The 21587-nt window shown below is 45.0% G+C and overlaps 2 long non-coding RNA genes across 14 annotated transcripts in view; one reads left to right on the forward strand and one right to left on the reverse strand.

Moving 5' to 3' along the window:
• LOC134485850 (uncharacterized) overlaps positions 1-21587 on the reverse strand; it is a 704841-nt gene that overhangs the window by 513814 nt on the left and 169440 nt on the right. For 4 of the 13 annotated variants that reach the window (XR_015674036.1, XR_015674032.1, XR_015674035.1 and 1 more), the window contains exons 2-5: positions 21233-21534; positions 19854-20425; positions 16545-19751; positions 2414-2824 (exon numbers count right to left, since the gene is read on the reverse strand). This is a non-coding gene — a long non-coding RNA (uncharacterized LOC134485850). Of the gene's footprint in view, positions 1-2413; positions 2825-5696; positions 9384-14966; positions 19752-19853; positions 20426-21232; positions 21535-21587 lie in introns of those variants that run through there. The other 9 variants (XR_015674037.1, XR_015674034.1, XR_015674040.1 and 6 more) reach the window with 7 other exon arrangements.
• On the forward strand, positions 1059-18531 carry LOC147996090 (uncharacterized). Its single transcript, XR_015674098.1, has 2 exons — positions 1059-2816; positions 16536-18531. It is a non-coding gene; the product is annotated as an uncharacterized LOC147996090 (long non-coding RNA).

The following is a 21587-nucleotide window of genomic DNA, read 5'->3' on the forward strand; positions in this document are numbered from 1 at the left end:
AGGCTTTTAATCCTTGACAAAATCATTTGTCTGGCAAGCATAAATGTCTCCTGGAATCTGATCATCTTTTCACTGCTTCCCGTTTAGCTTTCTGTCCTTTCACTGGAATTGCTACCCTAGTCAAAAGGCAATGTTTCTATTTGCTGTAAAGTTGCAGGAATTAAACCGTGCCAGCGACTTTTTCTTGTCCTAGCGGGCGTCCTTCCCCTTACAGAAGGGTCTGCCTGGGCCCTGCGCAGCAAGGAGGCAGCCAGTTCTGGTTTTTGGATGTCTCTGGGTGTTTATTCCCTGGCCATGGTCAAGAGTTTGCAGAGGAATTTGGTTGCTAAATCCGGATTAGCCTTGGGCCAGCATGAGGCCCGCTTTGCCAGACAGCGGGCTCAGTCCTTTTGGCCATCCACCAGAGCCTCCCTCCCTTAGTGTGCACCCTTCAAGGTGCTTTTGGGTCTGCCCAGCACAGCCTTGCCTTCCTCTCCGTGGCCGGCAGGCTCACTGTTTCCTGTTTCGTGGCCAAGTTTGGTTTTGGTAGTTTCTAGTTTTCAGCAACGAAATAAATTATACCGTTTTCTCTGCGCTCTTTGCGAGTTTTTGTGTTTTTTCCTGTTGGCTGACTGGCTTCCTGTTTCCTCTTTCGCGGCCAACTTTGTTTTCGGGTTTTTAGCAACGATATAAATTATACCGTTTTCTCTGTGCACTTTGCGAGTTTTTGTGTTTTCTTCCTCTTGGCTGACTGGCTTCCTATTTCCTCATTCGCGACGAAGTTTGTTTTTAGGTTTTTAGCAACGATATAAATTATACCTTTTTCTTTGTGCTCTTTGCGAGTTTGGGGGTTTTCTTTTTCTGGCTGACAGGTTCCCTGTTTCCTCTTTCCCAGCCAAGTTTCTTTTCTGGTTTTTCCATAACGTTATAAATTATACCGTTTTCTCTGTGCTCTTTGCGAATTTTTGTTTTCTTCTTCTTAGCTGATGGGCTCTCCGTTTCCTTTTTCGGGGCCAAATTTGTTTTCGGTAATGATATAAAAGTTATATCTTTTTTTCTGCAAGTTTCTGTTTTATTTTGGGGGGGGTGAGGGGGTAAGACTTGGTAAATTCCCAGAAGAGTTCTGCTCTCCAACCTCTGTATAGACTATAAAAAAGGCAGAACAGACTGGTAGTGCAGACTGAGTGAGCCTCATTACACCCCTGCTGTTAAACAAGCACAACTGTCCTAAACCTTGTAACACAGAAAAACCGAAGCAGAGAAACCGCAGCAGACTGCGATATAAAACGCCGTGGCTCTTTATTAGTCCTTTTGTGCGTGCGTGCCTGCGTGCCTGCGTGCCTGCGTGTGTGCGTGTGAATGCTGTTTGTGCCATGGAGTCGAATTTCTGGTTTGTGTTCATGGAAAACACTTGGAATACCTCAGGAGGAAGAGGCAGAACCCCAGCCTGATGGCATCTTCGCCTGGGAAAAACCCTCAGTCTTGCTTCCTGTCAATAAGAGAGTTACCATCTAATGAAGGCAGAGCTGTGCAGGAGGAATTGCTTCCATGGCAGGCGGCGGGCTTGCCAAGCCCGCGGTGGGAAATGGATTTTAAGGTAACACAGTGCAAAAGCACAGTTAAGGCGACTGCACTCTGTCCAGGAAGGCAGAAACCAGAGGCGTTGGTGGGAGAGCAGGAAGCACAGTGCAGGCCAACGCTCCAGGAGCCCTTCTGCAAGAAGGTGCCTGAACCCGGTGCTGCACCACTGGGGAGCCAGAGCTCTGACCTGGGTGCCAAGGACAGTGTGGCTGGCCTGAGGGCCCTCAGTTGGTGGAAAAGACTCTGCTTGCTTTTCTCAGGCTTCCTGTGCAGGTTTTTTCACACGTGGCTGCTGCCCTTTGAGTCTGAAGCACCAGGGAGCCTTACATAAGAGCAAGTGCCTTTAGCTCTTGCTTCCTAAGCACCTGCTTCCTTACCAAATGCATTCTCCTAGTATAAAAATCAAAAGACAACGACAACCGCCTCTTTCGTCAATCTTTCCTTTAGTTTGTGTTTTGAAAATGTTATGTAAAGAACAGAACAGGGTATGGTGGCACAGATCTGAAATCCCAGGATTCTACCTGCAGAGGCTAGGGGGAGGGTGGTTATAAATTCTGGGCCAGCCTCAGCTGTGCTAGCAACTCTGCGGGACAATTTACTTTTCTTAACTTTTCTTTCTTTTCTCTTCTCTTTTGAGATTTTCTTAAATTATTGGACATTTTTTAATTTACATTTCAAATGTTATTCCCTTTCCCAGTTTCTCGGTCATGAGCCCCCATCCCATCCCCCTCCCCTTCTTCTATAAGGCTCTTCTGCCCCCCGCCAGCGGGGACCCAGTTATTCAGGGTCCCGAAGAGGCCTTCTACCTGTGTATCAATGGAGGTGAAGAGAAGAAGGAGACCAAGCAAAAGTTCTGTTGTCAAGGTCTCATTTATTGGGGTGAACATTACAGCTTTTAAGGCTTTCAGGTAGGGGGAGTGTCCTTTGTGAAACACAAAGGATGGAGGGAGGAGGGCATAGCAGCGAGAGCAGAAGGTGAAGAGGTCATGGATGGAGACACCGGAGACGTCTGGTGTTTGTTCAGGCTGAAACATCCTGTGAAAGTTATCTTTCTGTGCCATAAATTCATGGGAGAGGCTTTTGTCCAACACTCTCAAGACTTATGGCAGTCATTTCAAGGTTGAACATCTGTGGCCATGCAGCCAAGAGTCACGTAGCCACTTTGAGCCATACAGTCACAGAGCAGCCAGGCTCAAATCCAATACGGCTCCCTACATCTCCCCCGTTTTTCTTTTATAAAAGACCATTAGGTGGAAGTAGTGGTCTGAGAGAGATCAGACATGCTTCACAGAGTGCCCAGGTCGGCCATGGCAAGCCACTCTTGCAGTTAGGACTGCACCCCAATGGCTAGGAATGAACTTATGCTATAACACACCGTTCTGGGCTATACGTGTGTGTTTTGGGGGGGAGAAACTGGGCAGAGGAGCATTTGACCGGCCCGTATGTTTAAACGGGGTGCAGCCACCTCTGTCTAAGGATCGACCTCTCGAACCCTAGCCTTATCCGTCATAGGATTACCTTGTCACCCTCAAGGCTCCGTGTCTTAGATTGGTCAAGGGTCAGAGGAAGTTGCCCGTCACTGAGGATGGCTACATTGGGTCATCTTTTTTATAAATCCTCTTACTCAAGCCCAGAGGCGAAAGAGTAGGGGCCAGATGGCATTAATTTAAGAGATTGTGGAAATTGAGCCTCTCCCGATATGTAGTGGGCACCTCATCTTGTTCGTTGTCTCTCTGGTTCTCCTCAGCTGTTCCCGTCTCCAAGCGATGATAATGTACTGAAACAGAATTTCTAGGCAAAGCAGAATCTATTTGTGATTTAATAAAGCGTGTAAGTTGCTGAAAGGCCCAAGGACCGAAGGAAATCAACAAAAATAGGCCCACAAGGGGTCCCAAAATTGAAGGCAGCAGGGTAGAGGGCCATGGGGATGTGGAGAACCAGTTTTTATACCAGGACTCCTGTTGCTCTCTCTCCCTTTTTTGTTTTTCCAGGCTATCTCTCACTTTTCTTAGACTGTTTCTACAAGTCCAGTCTTATCTACATAAACACAGCATTCTCTTTTAAGGCTGCACAAAGTCCTCCTTGTTGTAGGAAGAGCAAATCAAGCTCTCTTCTATTTTGCAGTACTACTTCTGAAAGGGAGGCAACAGAATCTTTTAAATTGGCTAAGCCCTCTCTCAGCTCAGCTAGGTCCTGGTCAATTGCAGCGCTGAGTAAATGATAGCGTTGTTGATTTTGTTGGGAAGTCACAAGAGAAGCAATGCCTTTTCCTGTCCCTGCTGTCCCTAACCCCAAGAGGACTGCGAGAGTGATGGCCGATATAGGCTCTCTCTTCTCTCGATGGGCTGCACCAGGGTTTCTATCCCAAAAATCCAAGATATCTTGTGGCTCATGAATGCTGAGTCTGGGGAGTAATTGTACTAATACGTAATAATCGCGCTGCTGTAAGAAATCAGATATTATTACATAGGTATTCAGCCCTGATGAACATGCCAGATAGGTATGGTTTGGGGCGAGCAGGTACTCATGATGTTTGTTAACAACCAAGGTATGGTTGCATATTTCTAACAGCTGGTGAGGAGGGAGCATATGTTCCCCCAAAATACAACTTCCCACCCCGGATACCTCAGTGAGGGTAAATCCTAAAGAGCCTCCATATAGGACATTGGATTCATTGGAATAAATAAATTCTCCAAAAAGTGCAATGCCTTCATAAAATGGAGGGGAGGCAGAAAAGCACATCCAACATTCCACATATTTGGAGGAATTGTTCATCTGCTCTTGGAGAAGTAAAGCTGAGGCAGATGCATTAAGGATGGAAAGTATGACTCTGGAGGATGGCATAGGGCCTGGAGGAATGGTTGGCTGAGAGACAGTACCCACGAGGGAATCTTGTGGGGCCTGTGTGGCCACCGGGTTTTTGGGCTCTGAGCCTTTTTTAGGCAGAGAGGGAACAAAATTATGAAGAACAGGGTTTGGTCCAATAGAAGCCCTGTATGTGCTAGGGACAGCTTTGAGTAACTTTATGGTAAAATAGAGTCCCTGGTCATAGCCACTCAGATAGAGGCAAAGGCCCCAGGAGAGGCCTCGTGGCTCCTTTGTCCAATCTTTTGCATTTCCTTGGGGAGTGAAATTAATCATCAAGGGGTTGCACCAACTGGTGCAGTGGTGAGGTTTATTTTGTGTATCCACATCCACGGTGATATAATCCCATGTGGATGAGGGATTCCAGTCAGTAAGTATCTCCTGTGGTTTCACACCCCCAGGAGGCACAATTGAATTGATCCCTGTATCCACACTTATAGTTTAGGGAGCGATCTCTGTGGGATTCAGGGCAGATGTAAAAGTCAGTTTCCCTAATGTTGGTGCGTCAATGGACAGTGTCACAACTGACATATCTTTCGTTAAAACTAGACCCATGAGGGACTTTATCTAGGGGTAAGTATTTGTCTGCAAGACCCCAGTAAGAATTTCCTCCTGCAGGTAGTTTACATAAATCTGGACTTAATTGTGGCCAGGTGGGGTTAGGGCCAGTGTGGGAGGTGGTAAAGGCTGTATCTCAGACCTCATTTATAATTACCCAGGTGTAATTCCACCTGATAGGGGCTTGACGTTCCGGATGTCAGCACAGTTAGAAAGAGAAGTTTCAGTAGAATCCAGTAGAGCTTCATTGCCCTGAAAAAGAAAACATGCATTTTTCTCAGGAGCCACCCTGGAATTTGTTATAAGGCTTTATCAATCTTGGAATTTGTTTGGAATTTATTGTAAAGCTTTATTAATCTTTCAGGGAGCCAGACTCCCTCTTTAGAATTATAAATACAGGCAGACCCTTTTCCCCAAACTATCATGGGGTCAGGACCTTGCCATTGTCCAGTTAGGGGGTCCTTCCAAAGAACGTGAGCGTGATCCATCTTGGTTGAGGGGTGCCATAAGCGATCGGCGGCTGAACCCCCTTGATTATCCAAGGTTAAGAAATTTAAAACAAAAAGGGCATGGGACAATAAGAATTTAGCGCTGCCTTTAAGAGAATAAAGAGTTTCTTGGGCAGTAAGCTTTTTTTTTTTTTTTTGGTTCTTTTTTTCAGAGCTGGGGACCGAACCCAGGGCCTTGCGCTTCCTAGGTAAGCGCTCTACCACTGAGCTAAATCCCCAGCCCCGGGCAGTAAGCTTTAACAGTGTATTTTTAAGGGTTTGATGGGCTTATTCCACAATTCCTTGTCCCTGAGGGTTATAAGGTATGCCTGTAATATGTTTTATTTGAAATTGGGAGCAAAATTGTTTAAATTTGTGACTAACATAGCCGGGCCCATTATCTGTTTTTAGCATTTTGGGCTGTCCCATAACTGAAAATGTGTAGAGCATATGCGCAATAACATCTTTTGTGGCCTCGCCTGTGTGTGCAGAGGCACAAATAAATCCACTAAAGGTATCAATGGTATCGTGTACAAATTATAATTTAGCAAAGGAGGGAAGATGGGTGACATCTATTTGCCAGAGCTCTCCAGGAACCAGCTCACAGGGGTTGACCCCTAGGTGGGGGTCAGGCAGTGGGATCACGCAGCCTTTGCAATTACAGACTATTTGGCCAGCCTGTTCACGGGTGATCTTATATTTAATCCTAAGGGTTTGTGCATTAAGGTGCTGTAAGTCATGTGCTTTTTGGGCACGTTTAAGGGGCATAGAGAAGGCCCCTTGGGCCAAGGCCACGAGCCGGGTGAGGCGATCAATGGCATCATTACCATTGGCCAAGAGGCCTGGCAATCCAGTATGTGCTCAGATGTATCCCACAAAGATGGGGCAAGAATGCCTCTGAATATACTTTTGTAAGGTGGCAAACAGGGGGGCAGCATTGGTGGTAGGCTGAATATAGGGCACTGTTTCTAACAGGGGGATAGAAAAGGCAAGATATGAGCTATCTGTATATAGGTTAAAGGGTGCATCTGGCAGTGCACAAAATACTGCAAGGATAGCTTGAAGCTCTACCAGCTGAGCAGAATCTAAAGGAATAGAGAACTGTTGTATTTGATCATCTATGGAAAATGCGGCTTGTCCATTAGAGGAGCCGTCTGTAAAGACAAGGTGGACTCCAGACATAGGGTGATCATGTGTGACCTTTGGAAAGACCACTGGGACTGTAATTTTTTGTTATCAACTTATCTGAGGAGGAATGATTATCTATCTTACCCTGAAAGGCAATGCAGCTAATTGTCCATTCCTCTACAAGTTGACTGAGCCAAGAGACCTGGGAGGGGCTATAGGGTAAGATTAAAGCATCAGGGTCCCTTCCAAAGAGCTTATGGGACTGTTCTCTTCCAAGACATATGCCACCAGCAAGGGATAGGTGGGAAGGACCCTAGTTGAGGAGGCCGGTAAATGTATCCAGTAAAGAGGATATTGCTACAAAAAAAAAAAAAAAAAAAAAAAAAAAAAAAAAAAAAAAAAAAAAAACCAAAAAACAAAAAAAAACAAAAAAAAAAAAACTGCTCTTGGGGAAGAGGGGATAGGAAGGACATCATTGGAAAATGTCAAGAATACCAGTGAAAAATCACAAGCTTCCTGTTTCTCAAGATTGTTTAACTTTATGGTCCTCTAGTTCCGGGGAGGAAGTTGTCAAACCCGCCGATGTAATTACCCATTCTATGGTCCTAGGAGAAGCTTCCTGGAACTTACAATTCCAGGGCCTAACCATTTTTTTTTTTAACTCTGAACCTTTGTCTGGGGGTTGGGGGGCAACCTTAAAACTTCTACCTATCATTCCCCACTTCTGCTCGTGGCTAGTTCTATTCATAGAACTAAATTAAAACATGATATTGCTGACATAACATCAAAATCTGAATAGCACTTACTCTTTCTCTAATGAAGGTAACTAGCATATTTAACACACATGGACTTATAATCACAAACAGAAGCAAAATTAAGAAGGGTCCCATAAGGGAAGATTTCAGAGTAGTCATCCAAGGAGATCTACTAAACTAGCTCTCGAACCATCCCTGATGTGCTTCTCTGTCTCTCTGTCTTTTGTCTAACCTTTTTCTAAGTTTATGCACGGAGTCTTTAATTACTCCTGAATGGTCTACATAGAAGCAACATTTTTCTTTTAGTGTAGCACACAGACCTCCTTCTTTAAAGAATATCAGGTCTAATTAATCTTCTTTCATTCTGAAGGATTATCTCTGAGAGGGGGGTTAGGAATTCTTAGAGGTCAGCTAAAAAAAGTCTTTTTTACTCTTTCTATATCTAAGTCAATGGCAATTCTGAATTCTCCATAAGCCTTGTGTTGCAGGGCAACAGCAGATGTCTTTGTAGCTGCCCTTGCAGCACCTAGACTCTGCCTTAAGATAGCCCTAAGTAATTCTCAACTCTCTTTTGTGTCTTACTAAGTCTTTAGCATCAGGATTCCAATCTGGACACTATCTGAACCTACACACAAAGGTCATGACTGCCTTTTAGAACTTTAAACTTATACAGGTATGATCCCTGAGGCACAGTCCAAAGAAGTGTTAGGAGTACTAACATATGCACTGTTACATCATTTGCAATGGAAATCAAGCCTATCCCCACACTAATCCCAATGGAACCCAGGGCAAACCTGAAATTCTTGTTTCTAAAGCACATTCCTCAAGTAAGCATTATAGATTTTCTGTAACAGTCACTAACAAGCATCCCAAGTGGGATGGTGAGAAAACAAGAAGAGAGTCCAGAAAATAGAGGTCCTCCGAAGAGAGCAAATAGCATTCAGTCACACAGGAAGACAATCAAAAGATTAACAGACAAAAAGACAAAAGTGCGCACAAAAACAAAGAACAAGCGGCCACCGCAAGATTGCCACAAAAACTGAACTGATTCAGATGGGAGCTTCCATGAGCTCACCAAAGAGAGATGAAGGGGAGCAGATTACACATCACTCCTCCTTCCCAACCAGAATCTTCCCATTGTCAAAGTCACAAGTAACACAAAACAAAGACCTAAGACACACAGACAAAGACCACTCTGGAAATACAGACAGCCGGAAAGGCAGGTCTTTTCTCCAATCCATGAGAATCACTGAATCCTCACTGGCACCCAGACGGGAATCTCCCAGGTGTCCCTGGGGTCCCTTCTCACCTCCTGGGACGTCTGCCAGAGCAGGGCAATCAGTGAGCCCCTGGCACATCTACCGCTCACATTCCCGTCTCTCCTGAGACATGATCCTCCCTCTCAGCCTGAGATGGGAGCAGCTGCAAAACCAGAACTCCAGAACCTGAGAGCAAATACAGACCCAGAGTAGCAAATACAGACCCAGAGTTTAGCCGGCACAAAACACAAAGACACAAAGACACATACGATACCTCCTGAATCGGAACCACCTAGGATCCTTTTTCTTAGGATAAGACATTTAAACACTTTCCAACCTTATTCCAACTATAGGAATTAATTTCTGGTCCTTCAATAATAAACCAAGGACAAGTTTCTGACACAAAGACAAAAAAATTCATTTAAAATTAACCAGGGACACTTTTCACCAATAAAACAAAAGAACTTGGTTAAATTCGTTTTCTTAACTCTTAATCCTCTCTCCCTGAGTGAGCACTTGATTTCTCCTATGAAACAAGCTTCCTTATACAATGCCTTCCCCATGACAATCGGACGACAATTATTCGACCAGTCCTTACCTCCCTCTCCAGCGACGCACGAGCAATACGGCCTGAAGAGTCCTCAATTCCCACTGCAGCTCTCTTGTCTCCATCGTCCTGTAGTTGGCCGTGCTTCGGGGTCCCTGTTCAGGCGCCACTTGCCCCCGCCAGCGGGGACCCAGTTATTCAGGGTCCCGAAGAGGCCTTCTACCTGTGTATCAATGGGGGTGAAGAGAAGAAGGAGACCAAGCAAAATTTCAGTTGTCAAGGTCTCGTTTATTGAGAGAAATGTACAGCATTTAAAGCTCTGAGGCAGGAATAGAAGCAGGAACTGAAGCTTAGGGTGGGGGAGTATTGGGAAGTGCCCAAGGATATAGGGTGAATCACTAAACTGCAAGATATCCTCCTTAAACAAAGAGGCAACAGTCTTCCGGGGACATGGTCTTTGAAAAGGTCGAACCCTTCTCAGGAATCTGCTCAGGGACATCCGGTGTTTTGCTCAGGCTGAAACATCCTGTGATTGCTCCCAGGGTCTTCCTGGGAGAGGCTTTTGTCCAACAATTTCATAATCTTACAGCAACCACCTAGGGGTAAGCTTCTGTGGCCATGCAGCCCAAAGTCACGTAGCCACCTTGAGCTATACAGTCACAAAGCGGTAGTATAATGTCCAATTTTCTGAGGAACCTCCAGACTGATTTCTAGAGTGGTTGTACCAACTTGCAATCCCCCCAACAATGGAGGACTGTTCCTCTTTCTCCACATCCTTGCCATCACCTGCTGTCCCCTGAGTTTTTGATCTTAGTCATTGTGACTGGTGTGAGGTGGAATCTTAGGGTTCTTTTGATTGGCATTTCCCTGATGACGAACGATGTTGAACATTTCTTTAGGCACTTCTCAGCCATTATAGTTTCCTCAGCTGAGAGACAATTTTTTTAAATATTGCAATTTATGTGGAATTGCAAAGAAGCCAAACCATCCCAAGAAAAAACAATGAAGGGGCGCTGAGTCTTTAAATACAAAATTATATAACTTCTCAACTATGTAAAAATATAAGGATGCGATATGAATTGTATAAGAAGTTTCACGGATCTAAAGAAACAGAGCCAGCTATTCTATGAGCCAACTTGTCAGAAAGTTACAAATGCAGGCAAATTCAAGGTCAAGGTCAGCCTGGGACAGAGCTAATTTGGGTCCAGTAGTGTTCAGAATGCTAATCTCAGGATAAGATCCCACCCAAATTGACAAAGGCAGGCAGATCTCTGAATTCTTTCACAATGTTAAAAAAGAAAAAAAAAGTTATTTGTTGTTCTTTTTGTAAGAATCAAGTGACTGGGGTTACAGCATGCTGATTCACAGGATAATCAAAAAGGAACCTGGGATAAATAACTGAATTGATAAATATATAAGTATATGGATATATAAATTGATATATAGATTTTTTTCTGGCTTTCTGATTTTGATTGGAAAACCCAAGAATTGCTTTTAGTGTTAGGGTCCATGATTCACCAAAGAACGATACCCCAGACTGAAACAGTATGCAGAATCAGAAGAGCGTTTTATTGTGCAGAGGTCCAGCACCGTGGGATCTACTATTTACCAAGATGGAGACACCCAAGTGAATTCACAGGTCCAATTTAAAACAAATTAAGGGAACTCCTGGGAGGGGTAGGTGACCTTTATCTTGACTGGTTGGCTTCATTTCTAGGGTATGGGGGTCTTTGGGATTGTCTAGGGCTCTTGGGAACATTCCAGAACCATTGCTGGGGTAGGGGCTGGAAATTGTTACTGGGGAAGCCTGGCAACTGTTGCTGAGAAGCCTGGAAACTGTTGTTGACTCACTGTTTTTGCTTCAGACCAGGAGGCGGGGCAAACTCTGATTATCTGACCTTTGGCCTACAGTTTTCACAGTAACTGACTTGCCTAGACTTGCCCAGTTCTGAGAAACAGAATTGTCGACCTAGTTTGCTGAACTGCCAGCATGAAGCTGAAAGACCTCCGGGGTGGGGAAGACCCCCCCCCCCACTCAAATCTTGAGACGACACACCCCACCCCCTCACCCCCCACCCCCACTTAGATCTCACAAGGAACCGGTCTTGATGTAATGAACAAGAGGTGTATTTGAGGAACCAGAGCTCTGGGGACGACACGTATCTCACACAGGAGACAGAGGAGTCGACCCTGAGCCCAATTAGGGGAAGGGATTTATAGTGAAAATTACATAGGCAGTTGGCAACTGTCACACAAAGCAATTTCATTGGTTTGTTTACATCGGCACACATGATTTAACTTGGGCTCAGTTCAACTCTAGGCCACCCTGCTTCTGGGGCAAGCTGACCCTAGTTCTTGTTTTTCTCAGGACTGTTGAGTCAGGCCTTATCAAGGCCAGATGGTTTGTGATGGCTATGGCCAGGCTACCTCCCAAAAACATTTTATGTTTTTCTTTGTTGCAAGGTGCACTTGTCCTTGTGACCTCACAGCAGGGTCACTAGGGACTAGTTTAAAATCTTTATTTTTTCAAAGCCTGTCATGGAGTCAGCCTGACTCAGTCCTCTTATTCCCTCCTTGAATAATGGACCATCTCCAATCCCTGAGATGTTTCTATGGGTTGATGCTATTATTTGAGAATCATCTATTGAATGGTGGAAATCTGTTCCTTAGCAAACCCAACTAGAGCATTGATTATGCAGGGACTGCAAGTCAAGACCAGCAACAGTAGGATAGGATCATGGCAGAGAGAAGAGTGGTCAGCAAAGGAAACCAGTTGATGTGAGACTCATACCAACCCTGAGACTGTTCTCTTTCTAGTCTTCTGTCTTGCAGTCTCTTCCTAACTCAGGCCATGGATTTTTTTTTGACCACCCCTGAGTGATCAACACAGAAACAAGGTTCCTCATCTAAGGGTGTGAAAGAATTAAAAAATGCAGCCAAGAAGTCAGAAGTTTAGAAATGCTCTCTCACCCCCTAAGAAGCTCTAGGTCTCGGGCTGAGAGGGAGGATCATGTCTCAGGAGAGACACAAATGTGAGCGGTAGATGTGCCAGGGGCTCACCGATTGCCCTGCCCTGGGAGACATCCCAGGAGGTGAGAAGGGACCCCAGGGATGCCTGGGAGATTCCCGTCTGGGTGCCAGTGATTCTCATGGATTGGAGAAAAGACCCGCCTTTCCGGCTGTCTGTATTTCCAGAGTGGTCTTTGTCTGCGTGTCTTAGGTCTTTGTTTTGTGTTACTTGTGACTTTGACAATGGGAAGATTCTGGTTGGGAAGGAGGAGTGATGTATAACCTGCTCCCCTTCATCTCTCTTTGGTGAGCTCATGGAAGCTCCCATCTGAATCAGTTCAGTTTTTGTGGCAATCTTGCGGTGGCCGCTTGTTCTTTGTTTTTGTGCGCACTTTTGTCTTTTTGTCTGTTAATCTTTTGATTGTCTTCCTGTGTGACTGAATGCTATTTGCTCTCTTTGGAGGACCTCTATTTTCTGGACTCTCTTCTTGTTTTCTCACCATCCCACTTGGGATGCTTGTTAGTGACTGTTACAGGAAATCTATAATGCTTACTTGAGGAATGTGCTTTAGAAACAAGAATTTCAGGTTTGCTCTTGCTTCCATTGGGATAAGTGTGGGGATAGGCTTGATTTCCACTGCAAATGATGTAACATTGCATATGTTAGTACTCCTAACACTTCTTTGGACTGTGCCTCTGGGATCATACCTGTATAAGTTTAGAAGTTCTAAAAGGCAGTCATGACCTTTGTGTGTAGGTTCAGATAGTGTCCAGATTGGAATCCTGATGCTAAAGACTTAGTAAGACACAAAAGAGAGTTGAGAATTACTTAGGGCTATCTTAAGGCAGAGTCTAGGTGCTGCAAGGGCAGCTACAAAGACATCTGCTGTTGCCCTGCAACACAAGGCTTATGGAGAATTCAGAATTGCCATTGACTCAGATATAGAAAGAGTAAAAAAGACTTTTTAGCTGACCTCTAAGAATTCCTAACCCCCCTCTCAGAGATAATCCTTCAGAATGAAAGAAGATTAATTAGACCTGATATTCTTTAAAGAAGGAGGTCTGTGTGCTACACTAAAAGAAGAATGCTGCTTCTATGTAGACCATTCAGGAGTAATTAAAGACTCCATGAGTAAACTTAGAAAAAGGTTAGATAAAAGACAGAGAGACAGAGACCATCAGGGATGGTTCGAGAGCTAGTTTAGTAGATCTCCTTGGATGACTACTCTGATATCTTCCCTTATGGGACCCTTCTTAATTTTGCTTCTGTTTGTGATTATAAGTCCATGTGTGTTAAATAAGCTAGTTTTAATTTAGTTTTATGATTAAAACTAGCCACTAGAAGAAGTGGGGAATGGAAGGTAAAAGTATTAAACTTGCCCTAGACACAAAGTTTAGAGAAAAAAAAAACCATAAAGTTAGATTAAAACCTTAGAGAACAATCTTGAGAAGCAGGAAGCTTCTCCCAGGAACTAGCAGACCATAAAGGTAAACAATTTTGAGAAACAGGAAGCTCCTCCTTGTGATTTTTCACTGGTATTCTTGACATTTTCCAATGATGTCCTTCCTACCCCATTTTTCCCAACAGCAGTTTTTTGGCAGCAATATCCTCTTTACTGGTTACATTTACCCACCTCCTCAGCTAGGGTCCTTCCCGCCCATCCCTTGCTGATGGCATATGTCTTGGAAGAGAACAGTCCCATAAGCTCTTTGGAAGGGACCCTGATGCTTTAATCTTACCCTATAGCCCCTCCCAGGTCTCTTGGCTCAGTCAACTTGTAGAGGAATGGACAATTAGCTGCATTGCCTTTCAGGGTAAGATAGATAATCATTACCCCTTAGATAAGTTGATACAGTTTTTTCACAAAATTACAGTCCCAGTGGTCTTTCCAAAGGTCACACATGATCACCCTATGTCTGGAGTCCACCTTGTCTTTGCAGACGGCTCCTCTAATGGACAAGCCGCATTTTCCATTGATGGTCAAATATAACAGTCCTTTATTCCTTTAGATTCTGCTCAGCTGGTAGAGCTTCAAGCCATCTTTGCAGTATTTCGTGTGCTGCCTGATGCACCTTTTAACCTATATACAGATAGCTCATATCTTGCCTTTTCTATCCCCCTGTTAGAAACAGTGCCCTATATTCGGCCTACCACCAATGCTGCCCCCCTGTTTGCTACCTTACAAAAGTATATTCAGAGGCATTCTTGCCCCATCTTTGTGGGATACATCTGAGCACATACTGGATTGCCAGGCCTCTTGGCCGATGGTAATGATGCCATTGATCGCCTCACCCGGCTCGTGGCCTTGGCCCAAGAGGCCTTCTCTATGCCCCTTAAACTTGCCCAAAAAGCACATGACTTATAACACCTTAATGCACAAACCCTTAGGATTAAATATAAGATCACCCGTGAACAGGCTGGCCAAATAGTCTGTAATTGCAAAGGCTGTGTGATCCCACTGCCTGACCCCCACCTAGGGGTCAACCCCTGTGAGCTGGTTCCTGGAGAGCTCTGGCAAATAGATGTCACCCATCTTCCCTCCTTTGCTAAATTAAAATTTGTACATGATACCATTGATACCTTTAGTGGATTTATTTGTGCCTCTGCACACACAGGCGATGTTATAACACACAAAAGATGTTATTGCTCGTATGCTCTACACATTTTCGGTTATGGGACAGCCCAAAATGCTAAAAACAGATAATGGGCCCGGCTATGTTAGTCACAAATTTAAACAATTTTGCTCCCAATTTCAAATAAAACATATTACAGGCATACCTTATAACCCTCAGGGACAGGGTATAGTTGAAAGAGCTCACCAAACCCTTAAAAATATGATCCATAAATTACAGTCAAATGGGAGAATATTTTCCCCCTTCCTGGTAATCACAAAAATTTAATAAATCATGCACTCTTTGTCCTTAACTACCTTGTCATGGACAAGGATGGAAAAACTGCAGCAGACTGCCTGTGGCACCCCCATAATTCTTATGATTATGCACCAGTCCTATGGAAGGACCCATTAACATCCCAATGATATGGCCCTGATCCGGTCCTCATTTGGGGACATGGATCAGCCTGCATTTATGATTCAAAGACTGGGGGCGCCCGTTGGCTACCCGAGCGCCTTGTTAAGGCCTTTAACCCACCCAGGGGACAACCCTGAGGAAAAGTCTAACTATGCTTAATTACAGATCATGCTGACCATGTTCCCCTTCATCTGGATCCCTGGAAGCATCATCACGTCTGCTCTTGCTACACTGCCTTACCAGATCTTCAACTATACCTGGGTGATTCTTAATGGTGCTGGAGATGTGATGTCTGCCAACTCTACCACCGCTGTACAAGTTCCCTGGCCCAATCTTGAGTTCCTGCAGTTCTGGGAAAGAGGCACCTCCACGAGTACAAAGAGAGAACCCAACACTGCCGTGACTCTTGCAGTACTCCTAGGCCTGTCAGCTGTGGGGACAGGAACTGGGGTTGCCTCCCTGATCACCTCCCAACAGAGTTATCATCAGCTCAGTGCCGCCATAGCAGGGACATCAGTGAGCTTCAACAAGGAATAACCTATCTTAAAGATTCAGTCACTTCCTTGGCTGAGGTTGTTCTACAAAATAGAAGGGGATTAGATCTTCTCTTTCTCCAACAGGGAGGGCTCTGTGCAGCCCTCAAGGAGGACTGTTGCTTTTATGCTGATAAGACAGGATTAGTAGAAAACAGCCTAAAAAAGTAAGAGAAAGTCTACAAAAGAGACAAAGAGAAAGAGAAAAGAGTGAAGCCTGGTATAAAAACTGGTTTTCTGCCTCTCCCCTGCTCACCACTCTTCTACCCAGTATCCTGGGTCCCTTTATAGGACTACTGCTACTTGTCTCCTTTGGTCCATGAGTGCTTAGAAAGTTAACTGATTTTATCAAGGCCCAGGTGGATTTAGCTACCAAGCAGGTCTCAGTCCATTACCACCGCCTCCATTGTGAGGAGGCTGAGACAACCGGGGAGTGAGATACTCCCCTTGGGTGGCCCACAGCTGGCCTCGACTTCTCCACCCTAAATACAGCCTATAACTCAGGCTGGAAAATCAGTCGCTGGTGGAAGCGTCAATGACAGGAATATTATGGTGCCACATACCAGGCGCACACCTCACCACTGTGAAGTGACCCTATGACAGGATTAGCACGGGTCCATGATCTGGGTTGCCCACTCTTACAAACATACACGTATAGCCCAGAACGGTGTGTTAAAACATAAGATCGTCCTTAGCCATTGGGGTGCAGTCCTAACTGGAAGAGTGGCTCACCATGGCCGAGCTGGGCACTCTGTGAAGCATGTCTGATCTCTCTCAGACCACTACTTCCACCCTGGCGGAAGTAATGAAACCTAAGTGAGAGTGCCAGACGTGGGGGCAACCTGTGTAGACTAAGACACGGGGCTTCACCGACCAGGTGCTGGTTGTGGATGCACACCATATAGACAGACCTTCCTCCCACTGATAGTTAAGGAAAGGTGGAGATGTCGGGGACCGGATGTCCAAACTAAGCAAAGCTAAAGCCCTGCCCTGAGCAGATTCCTGAGAAGGGTTTGACCTTTTCAAAGAAAGAACATGTCCCCAGAAGACTGTTGCCTCAGTGTCTAAGAACATCTTGCAGTTTAATGATTCACTTTATGTCCTTGGGCACTTCCCAGTACTCCCCCTGCCCTAAGCTTCAATTCCTGCTTCAGAGCTTTAAATGCTGTACATTCCTCTCAATAAACAGACCTTGACAAGGACACTGCTTGGTCTCGCTCCTCTTTCTCACCCGTTCTCCCGCAGGTATGGGTCCCCCTCGACCCCCACAAATAACTGGGTCCCCGCTGGTGGGGGCAGGGGTCACATCATCCTGAGACTTGAGTGAGGGTCTCCCCACTCCAGGGGTCTTTCAGCTGCACAGAGTCTTTCCTGCTGAAGGAACAGCAAGTCTAGGCCTCTTCTGTCCTGTAAGACTACTGCCAGGGAGGATAGCGAATCCTGTAAGGCCATGATGGACTTTTCCATCTCTTGTGTATCTGCATCCATAGTCATAGTCACTCATTTACATACTGGAACATTGTTACTTGGGGGTGGGCTCATCAGTACTCACCCAAGACGATAATGCAGTGCCTCGTCTAAGATGGCGGGTGAGTTCTTGAATTCTTGCGGCAGACATATACAAGTCCGTTGTCTGTTGAAGCTTCTCCCCAAATGTTGCCATTCGAAGGCAATTTGAGGCTGTCTTTTGGGTGCCAGAGGCAGGTGGAAGAAGGGATCTTTCAGGTAGAGCACAGGGTACACAGTGTGCTTGAGGGGGAGGCTGCTCAGCAGGATGTATGCATTTGGAACTGTGGGATAGATGTCTGCCACTCAGTATTTACCTCCCTTAAATCCTGCACATGCCAACAGTCATTGGAATAGGCCTTCTTGACCAGAAAGGTGTGTGTGTGTGTGTGTGTGTGTGTGTGTGTGTGTGTGTGTGTGTGTTGGGAGGTGTACCATGCTCATTTGCAAGGAATCACAATCTGTGCTTCCCAGAGCCAGTTCACATGAGGCTGATCCCTGTACTGGCTTCTCTCGGCATTGGATATAGCCTGATTCTGACTGATGTGACCCCAGCCTTGATTTGGACTAGAAACAAGGCTTGGTGAAAGGTGAGTCCCATTGGATACTTTTCTGTCCAGACTTTGGGCACTTCTGCCAGAAACCCCTGGAGTAACAGACTTGGAGATGGGACTGGTTGAGGAAGCAATTTGTATTCTTCTTCTAGGGCCAAGGTCAAAACATGGAAGGGACAGTATTATGTAGCACTTCTACTTCCTTGGTGCCAAAATAGATTTGGGCTCCCTTTTTGGTGAAGTAGTCTCTTCCCAGTAGGGGGTGTAGGCACCCAGGGATGACCATAAATGGAGGGGTTACCCATCCCACTCCCATGCCCACCTTTCTTCATGTAGTCCATGGATAGGGCTTGGTGCTATTTGCCTCTTACACCCATGTTTTTGGATTTGACAATGTTGTACCCAGTGTCCTCCAGAAAGTCTATGAGCTTCCCCTCCACCTTTAGGGTTACCCAGGTGGGCTGAGCCTGACACCCTCAGCCATGTATCTCTAATTTCAGAAACTTTGGCTCTCTCTTTGATTCTCTTAGGACACTCATGCTTCCAATGGCCTTTATCCTTGCAAAAAGCACATTGGTCCGTCTCAAATGGAGGACGGGTTTTTCTTTCAGTGGGAGCTGACTTGTCTTTGCCCCTTCCACAAGCTAGTTTTTTCAGCTCTCTCTCTCATCAGGATGGCCTTCCCACCTTCAGTTTTCACTGCAGAACCTGGTTTCTACACGGGTTTGAAGTTGTTTAATGTTTTAACTCAAAAAACACAGTAGCCACGTTCTACGCACATTTGACGCCTTGCATGCAGTAACTTGTGTAATATTATAGCCGGTTTGAATGTGGTTAACCTGTTTTTAGTACTTACATACTAGCTTACATATGACTTACTCTCTAGCTGGTTAGTTTCTTGTTTATAGATTTTAAAATTTATTCATTTATTATGTATTCACTTTATATCCTGCTCATTGACCCCTCCCGACTACCCCCTTCAACAATCCTACCCCCTTTCAGCTCCCCTTCTCACTTGAGCAGGTAGGGGCCTCCATGGGTATTCCCCAACCCTGGCACTTCAAAACTCTGCATGGTTAGGTGTTTCCTCTTCCACTGAGGCCAGACAAAGCAGCCCAGCTACAAGAACATATCCCACGTGTAGGCAACAGCTTTTGGGACAGCCTCTGCTCCAGTTGTTTGGGACCCACATAAAGACCAGGCTGCACACTGGGGATATGGAACCTGAAGAGGCCACCTCCTGTAGTCAGGCAGGAACCCCAGTGGAGCATTAGGGTCACCAACCCTTCCATGAAACTTTCAATCCAAACACTGTATGTTGCAAGGCACTGTAGGTGTCTTCTGCTGCACTTAGAGCTTTTAGTGTGAAATGCTCGAGTAACCCAGAGTGAACCTCAAAATGCTTCTTGGGGTTTTAATGACACAACTCGAACCACATTGCAGCCAGTTTTTATTGGAGTTGTTTGGGTTTTGACCCTGTTACTCCCATACTACTGTAGGTGGTTTCTTTTCCATGTGTTCTTTGTTATTGTTGTTTGGTTTGGTTTTGTGCATTTCTTTTTAAAGTGTTACTCTGACAGTGAAGCCTGTCTCTACACCTTCTCATGGGTTTTAACCCTCTACCTCGGCAGCTGAAGGAGGTGGCCATTTTCTATGCACGACTACAGTTTTTAGTGCTGTAACTTGCGTAAGTCTCTAGCTGGTTTCTGTTTGTGGTATTTAACACTGTCACTCACATATCACTAAGTGGTTTCCATTTATGCCTATACTTTTCAAAGCAAGAGCTCCCATAACTCAGAGCAGATTTCCATTTGTTTTAATGTCTTTTCAACATAACTATTTTTATGATTCTTTAGGAGTTTCAATACACACCCCAATCACGCTCACTTCTCAGTCCCTCCATGTCTCCCCTTCTCCCCTGCCCTTGTGACCACCACAACTAAACAAACAAATCAAAAACTCAAAAAAAGGGGTTGGGGATTTAGCTCAGTGGTAGAGCGCTTGCCTAGGAAGCGCAAGGCCCTGGGTTCTGTCCCCAGCTCCGGGGGGAAAAAAAAAAACTCAAAAAAAAAAAAATCTGAAAGAAAAGAAAAAAAAGAAACAGCCAAATAAAGTTCAACTTGTGTTATCTATATATTCCCTGGAGTTCGGTCAGACTCTCATTGAACTGCCCCTTAAATAGAACTGCACCCACTTTGCAAGCCATGAATGTGGAGAGCTACACTATAGCATCTGTATCACACGTTTTTAAGAGTTCTCTTGGATATCTTCCTGTTTAGGCTGTTACATTCTTTGACTAGAGGGCTAGGCTGGGGGTAAGGGTCGTAGCAGAAAACATCTATGTAACTGTGCATCTGAAGTCATCGACATCATTGCCAAAGTAGCGCCTTTACTCTTTTCTGTCAGAGGGAAGAAGGATGATAGGCTTTCACTTGGTTTTTGGGGAAAGCACAGCCTAGGGACATGGCCCCTGTTGCTCACCTTAATGTGGTCCCAACAGTAGTATGGCAAGGTGGCCTGCAGGCATTAACATGGCCTCAAGCTGAAGCACCGACCACAGCCATTAACAGCCATCACAGACATCATCAGCACGAACCCGAAGGAGCTGTTCCCGATGGCAGCACAGTTTCAAGCTGGACAAAAAGTAGAACATTTTCATAAAACATCAGTTCTTCATAAAGAGACATTCCTTTAGGTGCAAGTGAAATTTTCAAATAAAAAAGATATCATTTTCATATTAGTCAATACTTTTTACAAAGAGTCAATTCTTTCAATGAAAGTCCAACCTGTAAATACAGAGTTGAGCTTTTATAAAATAAGTTTTAGAAAGGTCCAAACTTTCTACATTGCTTACACCATACTTTTCTTTCCAGTTTGAGTTTGTCCATGTATTTTATAACAAACATACATTAAAGTGAAATTTATCAATGAGGTGACAGAAAACACATGCATTTAAAGCTTTACCACATTGATTATATTTATTGGGTGTTAGCAATGAGGCACATCTATGGACAGCTTGAAGTGACTCATGACAATCAGGCATCTTTACAGCCAGCTCTCAAAGGACCCAGCGAGGAGACAGGAGACTTGTCATCTCCCGCATCCCCAGGAGGTGGCAGTATTTGCTCCTGTGTCTGCCCCTGTGTATCTGTGCTATGGCCCCTGTCCTTTGTGCATGTGACACAGGTCCAATAAACGCCTGGTTTTACCTGCCCCCCCTCTTTTCTCTCCTTCCTCTCCCAGAAGCAGCCTGTCCACCTCCCCCGAACCCCAGCCCAATAAACCTTCCACATGAGACCTACTGCAAGGCGTGATTTGTTTAGGACTCACCATACACTTCTTTTTTTTTTTTTTTTTTTTTTTTTTTTTTTTTTTTGGTTCTTTTTTTCCGGAGCTAGGGACCGAACCCAGGGCCTTGCGCTTCCTAGGTAAGCGCTCACCATACACTTCTAACATAGGGTTTCCCTCCAGTATGACTTCGTTCCTGCATTCATCCTCATCTTCTAGAACTTTGACAGTGTTCTTCAAAATGCAGTCTTCCCCTTTGTAGCCCTCAACAGTGAGGTTTCTGTAGGTCTCCAGCATCACATTTTTGAACACACTTTTCTGGGAAGGATCCAGGAAGCCCAGTCTTGCCCATTGAAGTTCACGTGCACATCATCATAGGTCACGGCATTCCTGGCTTGCTCCACTCAGAGCTCCCTGCAGAGGCTCGCACAGCACAGCACACAAAACCACTCACCTAAAAGAGTTTTAAAATGATATGGAGTGATGAAAAGATTAAGATGTGGTGCA

This window comes from Rattus norvegicus, chromosome 2, assembly GCF_021556685.1.
Source record: "Rattus norvegicus strain SHRSP/BbbUtx chromosome 2, alternate assembly SHRSP_T2T, whole genome shotgun sequence".
NCBI lineage: Eukaryota > Metazoa > Chordata > Mammalia > Rodentia > Muridae > Rattus > Rattus norvegicus.